At 34.4% G+C, this 7,579-nt stretch overlaps 1 long non-coding RNA gene and 1 pseudogene across 1 annotated transcript; one reads left to right on the forward strand and one right to left on the reverse strand.

Moving 5' to 3' along the window:
* Positions 1-1,456: 1,456 nt before the first annotated feature.
* Positions 1,457-2,592, forward strand: LOC118735021 (annotated as a pseudogene).
* A 91-nt stretch (positions 2,593-2,683) lies between these two features.
* On the reverse strand, positions 2,684-3,933 carry LOC118735022. The gene is made up of 3 exons (XR_004992492.1): positions 3,819-3,933; positions 3,334-3,764; positions 2,684-3,255 (listed from the first exon to the last, which is right to left on the reverse strand). It is a non-coding gene; the product is annotated as an uncharacterized LOC118735022 (long non-coding RNA).
* Between the last annotated feature and the right edge of the window lie 3,646 nt (positions 3,934-7,579).

Below are 7,579 nucleotides of genomic sequence, written 5' to 3' on the forward strand. Positions count from 1 at the left end.
CACTTCAGATACTCCAACTACCAAGAATATACTCACATCCACCTTCGCTGATGATACTGCCTTAGTAATAAATGTCCCAACAGAGCTTCAAGAGTACTAGAGGAACATTTACTACGCATAGAAGAATGGCTGGCAAACTGGCGCATAAAAGTTAACGAACAGAAGAGTAAACATACAACATTTTCACTCAGACCGCAAGTATGCCCCCAATCAAATTAAATAATGTCCATATTCCACAAGCTAATGAGGTGACATATCTAGGAATACACTTGGATAGGAGACTAACTTGGCGCAAACACATATCAACCAAGATTACACAAATGAAGCTAAAGTCGGCTAGCGTGAACTGGCTTATAAACAGTAAATCAAAACTGAAACTAGATTATAAAGTACTTGTATATAATACAGTGATTAAGCCTATATGGATGTATGGTATTCAACTGTGGGGTACGACCTGTGCAACCAACATTGACAGGATCCAAAGATTCCAATCTAAAACGCTAAGGGCCTTAACGGGAGCACCGTGGTATGTCCGCAATGAAAATATACATAGAGGCCTTGGTATACCGATGGTTAAATCTGTAATCGACAGCAGCAGAGAAAAATACAAAATAAAACTGCGTAACTACCCAAATCCACTGGCAAGTGGCCTGTGCAACACAACAAATATAACACGCCTGCGAAGAAGAGATCTACCAGCCTTTAATTGAGCGACGTTAAACCAACAGGGCTCAACCCCAGGGTTTGAGCTACATTATTGTAAAATTAGACGTAAGGTTTTTAAACTTGTTGATAGGCTTAATAGATGTAAAATAAGCAGATCCAACAAATAAATGCAAGTATAATAAGAAAAAAAATTTAGACTTATGGGATCTCGGTAGAAAGGTATTTTCCCACTATTTTTTATTTATGTGCAAAAAAATTCGTTCGTGTCCAATATTTTTTTTTGAATACCAACACATCTTAATTCAACTTTGCATGATATTCGTTCATCCTACCTTTCTCTTTCATCCTTTGAATGAGTTTATTAACAAAGAAATAAAAAGGGTGAGAAAATACCTTTCCAACGATATCTCACAAGTCTAAATCGGGAGAGTTTAGGCTCAGTTATTCAAGTATTCCTTATACCAATCTTTGAAAAAAGTTAAAAACAGCATCAAAAATCTTATTATTACGATTTCGTTCAAAATTTTTTTTCAATTTTTTAAATATATTTTTATGCAATTTTTTTAAGCTTAAACCGTGTCATTTGAGGGGATTTTTTCAAAAAAAAAATCTTTAAGAAACTATTTTTATTCATAAAAAGCTCCATCTTTGGAGGTATTTTCAAATCGGTCCAGCTCACTTAAATCTTAATCAGGGCTGTCATGGAATCCAATTGTTGTCGGAATTGGATATGAAAACGACAAAAAAATTATTTTGGTGTCATGAAATCCAATGTTATCGGTTTTATGTTCAAATCGGAATTAGTGTCGATTTTAGGTGTCACAGAAATCAATAATATCGATTTTGCTATCGGAAACAAACCAAGCAGCTAACAGCTCTTGGATTTCATTTGTTTATTAGTTTTTCTTACTTCCAGTTAGACATTTTATAAAAATGTGAGTAAAAGAAGGTTTATTTTATAAAAATAATAATTAATGTATTCATATTTTTATTCATAACTAGGGGAAAGCATAAAAATGCAACTCAAAACAGCATTATCGTGGAATTTATGGAGAAATATCCAGATATTGCGAGAGGCTTTACAAAGCGGGATAAACCAACTGTTGATGCCCTTTGGCAACAGTTTAGTTGAGTCGCTGAACAGTGCAGGTCCACCACAAAAGGATACCAATGGATGGAAAAAGGTAAAGCATAATTGGTGCTATAAATTAAATCGTGCCTTAAACTTACACTGTTTTTTATATACATATGTATAGACGTGGACGGAGTAGAAAAGTGACATAAAAAGAAAGCTCGCACAAAACAAAAGCGAGTCTCGAGCAACTGGTGGAGGACCCTTTTCTAAGCACCAACTAACGCAAACGGAAGAGACAATAGTGCGCATATGTGGCATTGCACAGTCTGTGGTTGGTGTGGCTGGCAATGCAGTTGGCCTCAGCGAAGATTTAGTTTGTGCAAGTGAGGATGAAATGCCATCAACATCATCGAAGCGGCCAATGTCTCCAGTCAGCAGCACTCTTAAAAGACAAAGGACAGATAGTACTGGGAAGCGTTTGAAACAATTTCTCGATGAAGACAACGAGAGAAAGCTCGAAATAAATGAAAAATTGAACGAGCTAATTAAGATTGAAAAAGAAAACGACAGTAGCCTCAGACGAGTGTATAGAGCCATAAAAAAAAGCAACGAATCTGTCGCGAATGCAGTAATTGAGCTCAAGGATGAATTTGTCCGTATTAATACAGGTGTTTTGCGAGCGATACAGGAAAAAAACGAAATAAAAGAAAAGCAATTCGAGCTCGAACTCCTATAGTTTGATTACGAAAAACAGAAAGAAAAGTAATTTCCCTTTTAAAAAATGTCAAAAAAGTGTTGGTTGTGGTCGTTATAGTACCTAAAAATGTGCCTTATTTTATTGTTATAAATAGTTATATAAGTTCTAGAAAAAATGTATTTACTTATTAAATGAATTTTTGTTTTGTTTTAATGAATATATATGCGTGTTTTTTAAATAAATAAATATGTGTTTTTTATTTTTTAATAAATAAATATTTGAATTTTTATTCAGTTGGTTTGCTATAAACTGTTGGCTATTTCATCCCTCATCCTTTTACCTTCACTTTGCAGTGTTGCGTTCGGTGGAGATTCAACATTTTCATCAGTATCATTTGATGGTAAAGTAATACTGTCGTCGTTATATTCCACGTTGTAGTTTCTGCAGATATTGTGCAGCGCACAGCAAACATTTATAATTTTCACCACTTTTTCTGGCCGATAGTGCAAGGTGATCAATAAGCAGCGAAATCGGCTTTTCAGCACTCCTATTGTTCGCTCCACAATATTTCGAGCGATGAATGGGCCAAATTGAACTTATATTCTTTGGAGTTGTAGCGTGGATCTCTGTATGGTGTTAATAAAAAAGGTTCTATGCCATATCCACAATCTCCTAACAACTTTGATGTCCGGTCAACTGACTCATACTTCTTGAGGAAATATTGTCTGCCGCTACTAACGTTCCATACGAATGAGTCATGGCTAGAGCCGGGATAGCGTGCATCGACCGCTCGAATTTTCATGTGACCATCACAAATCTAAATAAAAATGTACATACATATATATAAATCAGTTTTACAAGGCAATGTACGAGTAAAATGAAGATTCATTATTACTTGCAATCATGGCGTTCATACTGAAATATCAATTTCGATTATAAAATAAATGTTCGTCAATACTCGGCTTGATGATTTTTATGTGTGTCCCGTCGATGCAACCAATTATTGAGGGAATTTTGTACTTTAAGTAAAAATAGTCTCTTGATCTGCGTTTTTCGGTGCCGTCCATTTCTAGTTTCACCCACTGAGGGCAAATGAACCGCTCCATAACCTTAAGCACATCATCTAAAATCGTTGACACCGTGCTTCTAGCTACACTTATGCTAGAGTCGTTCCCGACTGATCTTTGATAGGATCCTTCAGCTAAAAATCGCAACGAAGGTGCTAACTGCAGCACTGGTGGAACTTTCGAACGTGTCAAGTGCCCTTCAATAGTGTCAAGCACCATTCGGAAAGCCTCTTTGTTTAGGCGATAATATGCTATGAAACTGCAAGTACGCTATAAATATTTATAAACGCACATTAAAAAACAATCTACTTACGCTGTCTCAGGCAGCTCAAGTGGATTGCTGCAATCTCTCAAAATTTTTCTTTTAACTTTCTCGGAACTTTCTTCTTCCAATAAGAGAAATGCGACAACTGCGGATGTCATTTTGCGCTCACTTATTATTTTTTTTAATTAATGAAAACAATTCAATTTTATAAAATTGTGTCAAAAAAATATACATTCAAATTATCGCTATACACACAAATGTGCAAGACAGCTGATTCGAACATCGGTTTTGTTTATGTTCGAAAAGAGCAAAACCAATCCGGTTTCATGACACCAAATGAAACCAAAATTGGTTTGTAATTCCGACAAAATGCAAAACCGACTTGGATTCCATGACAGCCCTGAATATTTTTTCCAAATATTTGGGTGGACGTCCTAAAATATAATAGGTTTTATAATTCCATTGGAAAAACAGTACCGATTTTTTTTTTTGTATGGGGAGTGATGCAGTCTAAAGTACATACTTATTTATATTAAATTGAAATAAGAAAATGTCTTAAGGGTTAAAATAAATAACAATTTTATAAAACAGTTTTTATACATACATATGTATGTATTTAGGTATTTGGATTTTACTTAAAATTCGGTATGTACATACATGCATATTTAATTAAGCTTGAAATTGTACTTCCTCACTCTTGTACCTCACTTCATTGACTGACTTCAACTTCGCTGCAAATTGAACAAAGCAAAAGATGATTTTTATGCCAGTTAGGAATATTAGTCCCGGGATTCCGGGATCCCTGTTCCCGGCCTTTTTAAGGTCCCAAAAATCCTGGGATTCGTGGCACATAATCCCGGGATTTGTAATTTGCACTGACGGCAATAATTGAAACTTTTTTTCTTGACTGGTATTGGCTATATTTCGTTTTTTATTTAATAGTTAATATTTTTTATGCATTTTTAGCTCATTATATATACAACACCACGCGATAGTAAATTTTTAAAACAAATATCAATATATATCGAACGCATGGGCCAAATATAGTAAAATTGCGTCATTAGTTTTTCACTCTGACGTCACTAATTCAAAATTGATTTAACAAATTCAGAGAAATGTGCTTACAGAAAAAGTATGGTTATAAAATTAAAGAGGAAATCCTGCAGAATTGAAACGGATTCAAGTTTTTGGTGCAGAAGGACTGGTAAGTATTGAAAAAGTCCTTTTAAAATTTTATCCTTGAAAATTCGCAACATTTGTTTTTGAAAAAATTATATGTTAAGGACTTATATAAACTCGATAACAACCTCGAATTTCACCCTTCTAACTTTATAAGCTTAAAAAAGTACCTATTCGTCATTGTGAATCCAAAATTTTTTTTTAGATGCTAAAGAAATTTCCTCTTGTATTTGGTACCCATATTTTTATTCTACATTGCATTGAATTTTTTAAATAATTTTTGGAATTTATCATATCTTTGAAATTAAAAAGTGCTTTAAAATAAATCCCGGCATCAGAGAGAAAAAATAAAAATGCCACTTTAAATAAAAAATTAGGTTTGAAACCCATTTATTTATTATTTATTTTATGGTAAGAGAGCTTCTCGAACAATATAGAAGCAATTTTTTCGATTTAAGTTGTTGGAAAGTAATGAATATCCAAGTTCCGGGACTAGTCCCGGGATCCAGGGAATGTGATAACGACATCCCGAAAATCCCGGGATTGGAAAAAGCTGAAAAATTAACATCCCTAATGCAAGACAAATTTCCACAGAAAGTAACGGTAGAGAAAGAATTTTTGGATATTCATTATATTTTTCAGCTGACTACGAGCATTCTACCTTGCATTCCCCGAAATGAAGCAAAGAAGCGAATAAAAAAAAATATTATAGGACATTCTACTTTGCACTCCCCGAAATGAAATAAAGAAGCGAAATAAATAAAATATTGTAGGACATTCTCCTTTGCATTGCCGGCAATGCCTAAAAGAAACTTCAAAAATTTTTCATCAAAATTTCAAACTTTTTCAGAATTTTTAGAAAAATTTTCAGTATGCAGATTTGTAGCCCGTTTCAATTTTAGTATAATAAAGTGCAAGTTTCAAGTAGCTAAAAATTACCACTGATTTTTTTTATTTTATTTTTTTGTCGATGGTGTTGCCCATTTGTATATGGAAAAATAAATGGAATATGGAAAATGAATTAGCAACACGAGTTAACGGGGTGTGCATAGCTCAGTGGTTAACGCTTCTGACTTTGTACATCGATGACGCGGGTTCGATCCCTGCTGAAGTCTAGAAAAAAGAAGTCTGATAAGGAGATGTGGTGATCTCCGAAATAGCTGCTATAACTTCTATCGCTTAGACTTTGTTGCTTTTTCCATTTTTCCTAATAAAATAATCGTAGTACGAAGCTCAATAAAAAAATATTAAAATTAAATGTTAATAAGCCACAATAACATTGACAAATACACAGTTTAAGAAGAGCCTGCCTGAAACTATACAAGAAAGCAAATGCATGTATGTATAGAATTGACAACAACAACTACGCTGTCAAATTTAAATAGCGGCAAATCAGTTGCACTTGATAGTAGTTGGTTAAATAAGGAAAATGAATTAGCAACACGAGTTTACGGGGTGTGCATAGCTCAGTGGTTACCGCTTCTGACTTTGTACATCGCTGACGCGGGATTGATCTCTGCTGAAGTCTAGAAAAAAGAAGTCTGATGAGGAGATGTGGTGATCTCCGAAATAGCTGCTATAACTTCTACCGCTTAGACTTTGTTGGTTTTTTACATGTTTTCTAATAAAACAATCGTGGTACAAAGCTCAATAAAAAAAACATTAAAATTAAATGTTAATAAGACACAATGACATTGACAAATACATAGTTTAGGAACAGCCTGCCTGAAACTATGCAAAAAAGCAAATGCATGTATAGAATTGACAACAGCAACGGAAAATTAATTAGCGACACGAGTTTACGGGGTGTGCATAGCTCAGTGGTTAACGCTTCTGACTTTGTACATCAATGACGCGGGTTCGATCTCTGCTGAAGTCTAGAAAAGAGAAGTCTGACGAGGAGATGTGGTGATCTCCGAAATATCTACTATAACTTCTACCGCTTAGACTTTGTTGCTTTTTCCATTTTTCCTAATAAACTAATCGTGGTATAAAGCTCAATAAAAAAAACAGTGAAAACGATTTATGATGGAAAACATTTTGAATAATGTAAAAAAACTAATTTACGAATACTTCTGTGAGTGACAGTATAAACAATATAATTGTTTGTTTGGTATGTGTTTTTAAAAGTGTGCCAGTTAAGCTTTGGTTTCCTTGAAAAGCGGTTCCGTAATATTACGACCGTAGCATACCGAACGCTATTCTCAACGCTAGTAGCGGTACCGCTTTTATGTAAAGCTAAATCAGTGATGGGCAAAATTGTATTTACTAAGGGCCGTTTTCACCATCTCTGGTTAACACTAATCCCCAGTTAAACATCGTTACCGACGGTTCTTTCTCCATTCACTTTACATTGGGTCGGTAACGTCGGTAACAATGTTTAACTGGGGATTAGTGTTAACCAGAGATGGTGAAAACAGCCCTTAGTATTAAATACTAAGTACAAAAGTATTTAGGTATTTTGTGTTGTTGTAAATACCAAAGTACTATCTACTTAGGTATTTAGGAGCTGCTAAATACCCAAGTACTATTTACTTAGGTATTTAGGAGCTGCTAAATACCCAAGTAAACAATACTTAGGTATTTAGGTGGTGCTAAATACTCAAGTAAAAAGTATTTAGGTATTTAGG

Source organism: Rhagoletis pomonella, unplaced genomic scaffold (assembly GCF_013731165.1).
Source record: "Rhagoletis pomonella isolate Grant_MI unplaced genomic scaffold, Rhpom_1.0 Rhpom_scaffold_00003, whole genome shotgun sequence".
NCBI lineage: Eukaryota > Metazoa > Arthropoda > Insecta > Diptera > Tephritidae > Rhagoletis > Rhagoletis pomonella.